We start from the raw sequence: 8,523 nt of genomic DNA on the forward strand, positions 1-8,523 counted from the left end.
GAAAATGCACAGTAAAATATAAGTGAGCATCTCCGACCTCTCTTAGGACACCTACATGAACACTTTGTCCTGCGGTAAAAGGCGGAATTGAAAAGGAAATATTGATGAAAATCCAGGGACGGGGATGTAGCTCAGTGGTAGAGCGTTCGCTTCGCATGTGAAAGGCCCCGGGTTCGATCCCCGGCATCTCCATATTTTTTGGCCGCAGACAAAATCGGCATCGAGAAATCAATTAAAGTAATCTCGCCTACACTATGCTGCTTTGCCTTGAAAATCATAGAAAGCGCAACGGAATATAAGTGCTGTTTGAACAGCGAACTCGGCACAGATGACTTAAAATTTCAAAAATCACTCTTTAGAGGCATGTCTCAAATGCACGCTCAAACATTTCAGGCAAAGCCGAATTAATACCACACTCCCTTTCCCCGACAGGTTTTACTTGTGTCACAATTTTAATATATGGATTATAACTTTAAAATCGTGTGTCAGATTAACAAATCGAATGTTTATGTTAATGATTCCAGCCTGAAACAATGCGTTATATAGCGTCGACAGTAGCGACTATTCGGGGTGATTTCGCCGCCTTTTGCGGTCTTGAGCTATTGGCATTCTATAGTCTGTCTAACGCCAGTCGATATTCCCAATGACGTTGTAACGTACAAAAAAGGCATGATTGCTGTTAGTGTTGCTCTTTATATGTGTTAAGTTACCCCACTATGAGTAAGTCCCAGGTAGTCTAGTGGTTAGGATTCCGCGCTCTCACCGCGGCGGCCGGGGTTCGATTCCCCGTCTGGGAAGATATTTTTGCGCCTTTTCTCCGGATCGATATTGATATTAATAACGGTATATGCTTCAAACAACTGTTATGTGTACGTGGTCAATGAAAGAAACGGTGTATGTTTGTCCTATATACTATATGATTTCCTTTTACAACCAATACTTTATATTTTATGTCTTCCTTCGGCTCAATATATAACGAGGCGGACTGATTGATGGTTCAGTACATGAAAATGAACTACAAATGTACTTGCTCAACACATTTCAATCCCAGTACAACTGTTAGAGACATAAAGATAACCATCTCGTCTTGGTGCAAGACTATTTTAATAATCAGAGTGGCATGTATATACACGGTATGAAAATACACTACTTAAATTTAATGTTCTATCGTTGTGAAGGGGATGTAGCTCAGTGGTAGAGCGTTCGCTTTGCATGTGAAAGGCCCCGGGTTCGATCCCCGGCATCTCCACTCCTAATTTTTTGTCAATGTCATTAAGTCCACATAAACTATGTCTTTCGTGCACGATCAAGTGAAAATGCACAGTAAAATATAAGTGAGCATCTCCGACCTCTCTTAGGACACCTACATGAACACTTTGTCCTGCGGTAAAAGGCGGAATTGAAAAGGAAATATTGATGAAAATCCAGGGACGGGGATGTAGCTCAGTGGTAGAGCGTTCGCTTCGCATGTGAAAGGCCCCGGGTTCGATCCCCGGCATCTCCATATTTTTTGGCCGCAGACAAAATCGGCATCGAGAAATCAATTAAAGTAATCTCGCCTACACTATGCTGCTTTGCCTTGAAAATCATAGAAAGCGCAACGGAATATAAGTGCTGTTTGAACAGCGAACTCGGCACAGATGACTTAAAATTTCAAAAATCACTCTTTAGAGGCATGTCTCAAATGCACGCTCAAACATTTCAGGCAAAGCCGAATTAATACCACACTCCCTTTCCCCGACAGGTTTTACTTGTGTCACAATTTTAATATATGGATTATAACTTTAAAATCGTGTGTCAGATTAACAAATCGAATGTTTATGTTAATGATTCCAGCCTGAAACAATGCGTTATATAGCGTCGACAGTAGCGACTATTCGGGGTGATTTCGCCGCCTTTTGCGGTCTTGAGCTATTGGCATTCTATAGTCTGTCTAACGCCAGTCGATATTCCCAATGACGTTGTAACGTACAAAAAAGGCATGATTGCTGTTAGTGTTGCTCTTTATATGTGTTAAGTTACCCCACTATGAGTAAGTCCCAGGTAGTCTAGTGGTTAGGATTCCGCGCTCTCACCGCGGCGGCCGGGGTTCGATTCCCCGTCTGGGAAGATATTTTTGCGCCTTTTCTCCGGATCGATATTGATATTAATAACGGTATATGCTTCAAACAACTGTTATGTGTACGTGGTCAATGAAAGAAACGGTGTATGTTTGTCCTATATACTATATGATTTCCTTTTACAACCAATACTTTATATTTTATGTCTTCCTTCGGCTCAATATATAACGAGGCGGACTGATTGATGGTTCAGTACATGAAAATGAACTACAAATGTACTTGCTCAACAAATTTCAATCCCAGTACAACTGTTAGAGACATAAAGATAACCATCTCGTCTTGGTGCAAGACTATTTTAATAATCAGAGTGGCATGTATATACACGGTATGAAAATACACTACTTAAATTTAATGTTCTATCGTTGTGAAGGGGATGTAGCTCAGTGGTAGAGCGTTCGCTTTGCATGTGAAAGGCCCCGGGTTCGATCCCCGGCATCTCCACTCCTAATTTTTTGTCAATGTCATTAAGTCCACATAAACTATGTCTTTCGTGCACGATCAAGTGAAAATGCACAGTAAAATATAAGTGAGCATCTCCGACCTCTCTTAGGACACCTACATGAACACTTTGTCCTGCGGTAAAAGGCGGAATTGAAAAGGAAATATTGATGAAAATCCAGGGACGGGGATGTAGCTCAGTGGTAGAGCGTTCGCTTCGCATGTGAAAGGCCCCGGGTTCGATCCCCGGCATCTCCATATTTTTTGGCCGCAGACAAAATCGGCATCGAGAAATCAATTAAAGTAATCTCGCCTACACAATGCTGCTTTGCCTTGAAAATCATAGAAAGCGCAACGGAATATAAGTGCTGTTTGAACAGCGAACTCGGCACAGATGACTTAAAATTTCAAAAATCACTCTTTAGAGGCATGTCTCAAATGCACGCTCAAACATTTCAGGCAAAGCCGAATTAATACCACACTCCCTTTCCCCGACAGGTTTTACTTGTGTCACAATTTTAATATATGGATTATAACTTTAAAATCGTGTGTCAGATTAACAAATCGAATGTTTATGTTAATGATTCCAGCCTGAAACAATGCGTTATATAGCGTCGACAGTAGCGACTATTCGGGGTGATTTCGCCGCCTTTTGCGGTCTTGAGCTATTGGCATTCTATAGTCTGTCTAACGCCAGTCGATATTCCCAATGACGTTGTAACGTACAAAAAAGGCATGATTGCTGTTAGTGTTGCTCTTTATATGTGTTAAGTTACCCCACTATGAGTAAGTCCCAGGTAGTCTAGTGGTTAGGATTCCGCGCTCTCACCGCGGCGGCCGGGGTTCGATTCCCCGTCTGGGAAGATATTTTTGCGCCTTTTCTCCGGATCGATATTGATATTAATAACGGTATATGCTTCAAACAACTGTTATGTGTACGTGGTCAATGAAAGAAACGGTGTATGTTTGTCCTATATACTATATGATTTCCTTTTACAACCAATACTTTATATTTTATGTCTTCCTTCGGCTCAATATATAACGAGGCGGACTGATTGATGGTTCAGTACATGAAAATGAACTACAAATGTACTTGCTCAACAAATTTCAATCCCAGTACAACTGTTAGAGACATAAAGATAACCATCTCGTCTTGGTGCAAGACTATTTTAATAATCAGAGTGGCATGTATATACACGGTATGAAAATACACTACTTAAATTTAATGTTCTATCGTTGTGAAGGGGATGTAGCTCAGTGGTAGAGCGTTCGCTTTGCATGTGAAAGGCCCCGGGTTCGATCCCCGGCATCTCCACTCCTAATTTTTTGTCAATGTCATTAAGTCCACATAAACTATGTCTTTCGTGCACGATCAAGTGAAAATGCACAGTAAAATATAAGTGAGCATCTCCGACCTCTCTTAGGACACCTACATGAACACTTTGTCCTGCGGTAAAAGGCGGAATTAAAAAGGAAATATTGCTGAAAATCCAGGGACGGGGATGTAGCTCAGTGGTAGAGCGTTCGCTTCGCATGTGAAAGGCCCCGGGTTCGATCCCCGGCATCTCCATATTTTTTGGCCGCAGACAAAATCGGCATCGAGAAATCAATTAAAGTAATCTCGCCTACACAATGCTGCTTTGCCTTGAAAATCATAGAAAGCGCAACGGAATATAAGTGCTGTTTGAACAGCGAACTCGGCACAGATGACTTAAAATTTCAAAAATCACTCTTTAGAGGCATGTCTCAAATGCACGCTCAAACATTTCAGGCAAAGCCGAATTAATACCACACTCCCTTTCCCCGACAGGTTTTACTTGTGTCACAATTTTAATATATGGATTATAACTTTAAAATCGTGTGTCAGATTAACAAATCGAATGTTTATGTTAATGATTCCAGCCTGAAACAATGCGTTATATAGCGTCGACAGTAGCGACTATTCGGGGTGATTTCGCCGCCTTTTGCGGTCTTGAGCTATTGGCATTCTATAGTCTGTCTAACGCCAGTCGATATTCCCAATGACGTTGTAACGTACAAAAAAGGCATGATTGCTGTTAGTGTTGCTCTTTATATGTGTTAAGTTACCCCACTATGAGTAAGTCCCAGGTAGTCTAGTGGTTAGGATTCCGCGCTCTCACCGCGGCGGCCGGGGTTCGATTCCCCGTCTGGGAAGATATTTTTGCGCCTTTTCTCCGGATCGATATTGATATTAATAACGGTATATGCTTCAAACAACTGTTATGTGTACGTGGTCAATGAAAGAAACGGTGTATGTTTGTCCTATATACTATATGATTTCCTTTTACAACCAATACTTTATATTTTATGTCTTCCTTCGGCTCAATATATAACGAGGCGGACTGATTGATGGTTCAGTACATGAAAATGAACTACAAATGTACTTGCTCAACAAATTTCAATCCCAGTACAACTGTTAGAGACATAAAGATAACCATCTCGTCTTGGTGCAAGACTATTTTAATAATCAGAGTGGCATGTATATACACGGTATGAAAATACACTACTTAAATTTAATGTTCTATCGTTGTGAAGGGGATGTAGCTCAGTGGTAGAGCGTTCGCTTTGCATGTGAAAGGCCCCGGGTTCGATCCCCGGCATCTCCACTCCTAATTTTTTGTCAATGTCATTAAGTCCACATAAACTATGTCTTTCGTGCACGATCAAGTGAAAATGCACAGTAAAATATAAGTGAGCATCTCCGACCTCTCTTAGGACACCTACATGAACACTTTGTCCTGCGGTAAAAGGCGGAATTGAAAAGGAAATATTGATGAAAATCCAGGGACGGGGATGTAGCTCAGTGGTAGAGCGTTCGCTTCGCATGTGAAAGGCCCCGGGTTCGATCCCCGGCATCTCCATATTTTTTGGCCGCAGACAAAATCGGCATCGAGAAATCAATTAAAGTAATCTCGCCTACACAATGCTGCTTTGCCTTGAAAATCATAGAAAGCGCAGCGGAATATAAGTGCTGTTTGAACAGCGAACTCGGCACAGATGACTTAAAATTTCAAAAATCACTCTTTAGAGGCATGTCTCAAATGCACGCTCAAACATTTCAGGCAAAGCCGAATTAATACCACACTCCCTTTCCCCGACAGGTTTTACTTGTGTCACAATTTTAATATATGGATTATAACTTTAAAATCGTGTGTCAGATTAACAAATCGAATGTTTATGTTAATGATTCCAGCCTGAAACAATGCGTTATATAGCGTCGACAGTAGCGACTATTCGGGGTGATTTCGCCGCCTTTTGCGGTCTTGAGCTATTGGCATTCTATAGTCTGTCTAACGCCAGTCGATATTCCCAATGACGTTGTAACGTACAAAAAAGGCATGATTGCTGTTAGTGTTGCTCTTTATATGTGTTAAGTTACCCCACTATGAGTAAGTCCCAGGTAGTCTAGTGGTTAGGATTCCGCGCTCTCACCGCGGCGGCCGGGGTTCGATTCCCCGTCTGGGAAGATATTTTTGCGCCTTTTCTCCGGATCGATATTGATATTAATAACGGTATATGCTTCAAACAACTGTTATGTGTACGTGGTCAATGAAAGAAACGGTGTATGTTTGTCCTATATACTATATGATTTCCTTTTACAACCAATACTTTATATTTTATGTCTTCCTTCGGCTCAATATATAACGAGGCGGACTGATTGATGGTTCAGTACATGAAAATGAACTACAAATGTACTTGCTCAACAAATTTCAATCCCAGTACAACTGTTAGAGACATAAAGATAACCATCTCGTCTTGGTGCAAGACTATTTTAATAATCAGAGTGGCATGTATATACACGGTATGAAAATACACTACTTAAATTTAATGTTCTATCGTTGTGAAGGGGATGTAGCTCAGTGGTAGAGCGTTCGCTTTGCATGTGAAAGGCCCCGGGTTCGATCCCCGGCATCTCCACTCCTAATTTTTTGTCAATGTCATTAAGTCCACATAAACTATGTCTTTCGTGCACGATCAAGTGAAAATGCACAGTAAAATATAAGTGAGCATCTCCGACCTCTCTTAGGACACCTACATGAACACTTTGTCCTGCGGTAAAAGGCGGAATTGAAAAGGAAATATTGATGAAAATCCAGGGACGGGGATGTAGCTCAGTGGTAGAGCGTTCGCTTCGCATGTGAAAGGCCCCGGGTTCGATCCCCGGCATCTCCATATTTTTTGGCCGCAGACAAAATCGGCATCGAGAAATCAATTAAAGTAATCTCGCCTACACAATGCTGCTTTGCCTTGAAAATCATAGAAAGCGCAACGGAATATAAGTGCTGTTTGAACAGCGAACTCGGCACAGATGACTTAAAATTTCAAAAATCACTCTTTAGAGGCATGTCTCAAATGCACGCTCAAACATTTCAGGCAAAGCCGAATTAATACCACACTCCCTTTCCCCGACAGGTTTTACTTGTGTCACAATTTTAATATATGGATTATAACTTTAAAATCGTGTGTCAGATTAACAAATCGAATGTTTATGTTAATGATTCCAGCCTGAAACAATGCGTTATATAGCGTCGACAGTAGCGACTATTCGGGGTGATTTCGCCGCCTTTTGCGGTCTTGAGCTATTGGCATTCTATAGTCTGTCTAACGCCAGTCGATATTCCCAATGACGTTGTAACGTACAAAAAAGGCATGATTGCTGTTAGTGTTGCTCTTTATATGTGTTAAGTTACCCCACTATGAGTAAGTCCCAGGTAGTCTAGTGGTTAGGATTCCGCGCTCTCATGGAAAAAGTCGAGTGGACCTTTACATGACAGGACGTTGTTTATTTGTGCAGTGAAAATTTTCTTCTATAATAAGTTATTGCTCGGATTACCAAGCTGAATTATGGAATATTAACATTCTAACTTGTTTTAGAAGTAAGTTCTTTTCATTGATATCGGAAAACCGTCGTTTGAAACTGTTATAAATGTTGTAAATATTGTTGGATTGAAAGAGGCTACCCGAGGGTGAATTATAATACTGTTTTTAATTATATGTACAATGGAGAGACTTCCATCTTTATTGATGAGAACTATAGAAAACGCATGCGAACAATTTCGTAATATAACGTTTACTGTGCATGGTGAAAATGACAGAGCCCGTGTATCTATAGTTTTTACCAATCAAGATAATACTAAGAGTAAAAGAAAATCGAATTCCACCATCAATCGTGATAAAAAACGGATGAAAGAATATAACAATGATGATCATGCAAATAATTCGAATATTGAGAATCATACAGATGTGATTTTTTCAGATCGTTTATCTGAAATTAGTCAAATACCGAGTGAAAAGGTATCGACAAATACCTTAGATATAATGGACTTTGACGATAACCCGTCTGTGGCCTCTGCTACTACAGGTAACATTGAAGTTATAGAGAGTCCAAATATAGAACTGTCAATCGATACGTGTAATGAATTGTCTTTGTCATCAACCTGTTTAACGGGTAAAAATGTAAACAATGTGAATATAAATAAACAAAGAATATCTGGTGATAGAATTAAAAAGAATAAGTGTACCGTAGAAGGAGAACATATAGTAACAAAATGTACAATTAATAAACCGACAGATAATGATATTGTATCCACTACGTCATCAGGTGTACAATCATGTGAAAAATCGAAAGAACATAATAGAATCGTACCAGAAAGTGGAATTTTAAGTAAAATTGTTTTGAAAACAAGCCGGAGTGGTTTGGACATTTTGATAGGAAAAACGGAAAGAGGACGTCTGATATTGTTGCGAATGGGCCGTGAAAGGTTGGAACTTCTCGTTCCAGGGGAACATGAGTACCTTAGGTTTAACAAAGTGGTAACCGAGGACTTTCAAGATGTACGAACAACACCATTAATGAATGATGCAGTGAATGACGGAATATTGAAGATAGAAAAAATTGTAAAAATTAAAAAACTGTAACTTTTTTATTGATATTTTGTAATTT

At 40.2% G+C, this 8,523-nt stretch overlaps 16 non-coding genes across 16 annotated transcripts; all 16 read left to right on the forward strand.

The window, feature by feature from the left end:
- The first annotated feature begins 120 nt into the window (after nucleotides 1-120).
- Nucleotides 121-192, forward strand: Trnaa-cgc (transfer RNA alanine (anticodon CGC)). Its single transcript has one exon. It is a non-coding gene; the product is annotated as a tRNA-Ala (tRNA).
- A 533-nt stretch (nucleotides 193-725) lies between these two features.
- On the forward strand, nucleotides 726-797 carry Trnae-cuc (transfer RNA glutamic acid (anticodon CUC)). The gene has a single exon. It is a non-coding gene; the product is annotated as a tRNA-Glu (tRNA).
- A 380-nt stretch (nucleotides 798-1,177) lies between these two features.
- Trnaa-ugc (transfer RNA alanine (anticodon UGC)) lies at nucleotides 1,178-1,249 on the forward strand. Its single transcript has one exon. It is a non-coding gene; the product is annotated as a tRNA-Ala (tRNA).
- A 183-nt stretch (nucleotides 1,250-1,432) lies between these two features.
- Nucleotides 1,433-1,504, forward strand: Trnaa-cgc (transfer RNA alanine (anticodon CGC)). Its single transcript has one exon. It is a non-coding gene; the product is annotated as a tRNA-Ala (tRNA).
- Nucleotides 1,505-2,037: 533 nt separating this feature from the next.
- On the forward strand, nucleotides 2,038-2,109 carry Trnae-cuc (transfer RNA glutamic acid (anticodon CUC)). Its single transcript has one exon. It is a non-coding gene; the product is annotated as a tRNA-Glu (tRNA).
- Nucleotides 2,110-2,489: 380 nt separating this feature from the next.
- Trnaa-ugc (transfer RNA alanine (anticodon UGC)) lies at nucleotides 2,490-2,561 on the forward strand. Its single transcript has one exon. It is a non-coding gene; the product is annotated as a tRNA-Ala (tRNA).
- A 183-nt stretch (nucleotides 2,562-2,744) lies between these two features.
- On the forward strand, nucleotides 2,745-2,816 carry Trnaa-cgc (transfer RNA alanine (anticodon CGC)). Its single transcript has one exon. It is a non-coding gene; the product is annotated as a tRNA-Ala (tRNA).
- A 533-nt stretch (nucleotides 2,817-3,349) lies between these two features.
- Nucleotides 3,350-3,421, forward strand: Trnae-cuc (transfer RNA glutamic acid (anticodon CUC)). Its single transcript has one exon. It is a non-coding gene; the product is annotated as a tRNA-Glu (tRNA).
- Nucleotides 3,422-3,801: 380 nt separating this feature from the next.
- Trnaa-ugc (transfer RNA alanine (anticodon UGC)) lies at nucleotides 3,802-3,873 on the forward strand. Its single transcript has one exon. It is a non-coding gene; the product is annotated as a tRNA-Ala (tRNA).
- Nucleotides 3,874-4,056: 183 nt separating this feature from the next.
- Nucleotides 4,057-4,128, forward strand: Trnaa-cgc (transfer RNA alanine (anticodon CGC)). Its single transcript has one exon. It is a non-coding gene; the product is annotated as a tRNA-Ala (tRNA).
- Nucleotides 4,129-4,661: 533 nt separating this feature from the next.
- Trnae-cuc (transfer RNA glutamic acid (anticodon CUC)) lies at nucleotides 4,662-4,733 on the forward strand. Its single transcript has one exon. It is a non-coding gene; the product is annotated as a tRNA-Glu (tRNA).
- A 380-nt stretch (nucleotides 4,734-5,113) lies between these two features.
- Trnaa-ugc (transfer RNA alanine (anticodon UGC)) lies at nucleotides 5,114-5,185 on the forward strand. The gene has a single exon. It is a non-coding gene; the product is annotated as a tRNA-Ala (tRNA).
- Nucleotides 5,186-5,368: 183 nt separating this feature from the next.
- On the forward strand, nucleotides 5,369-5,440 carry Trnaa-cgc (transfer RNA alanine (anticodon CGC)). The gene has a single exon. It is a non-coding gene; the product is annotated as a tRNA-Ala (tRNA).
- A 533-nt stretch (nucleotides 5,441-5,973) lies between these two features.
- On the forward strand, nucleotides 5,974-6,045 carry Trnae-cuc (transfer RNA glutamic acid (anticodon CUC)). Its single transcript has one exon. It is a non-coding gene; the product is annotated as a tRNA-Glu (tRNA).
- Nucleotides 6,046-6,425: 380 nt separating this feature from the next.
- Trnaa-ugc (transfer RNA alanine (anticodon UGC)) lies at nucleotides 6,426-6,497 on the forward strand. The gene has a single exon. It is a non-coding gene; the product is annotated as a tRNA-Ala (tRNA).
- A 183-nt stretch (nucleotides 6,498-6,680) lies between these two features.
- Trnaa-cgc (transfer RNA alanine (anticodon CGC)) lies at nucleotides 6,681-6,752 on the forward strand. The gene has a single exon. It is a non-coding gene; the product is annotated as a tRNA-Ala (tRNA).
- The last annotated feature ends 1,771 nt before the right edge of the window (nucleotides 6,753-8,523 follow it).

This window comes from Mytilus galloprovincialis, chromosome 2 (assembly GCF_965363235.1).
Source record: "Mytilus galloprovincialis chromosome 2, xbMytGall1.hap1.1, whole genome shotgun sequence".
Taxonomy (NCBI): domain Eukaryota; kingdom Metazoa; phylum Mollusca; class Bivalvia; order Mytilida; family Mytilidae; genus Mytilus; species Mytilus galloprovincialis.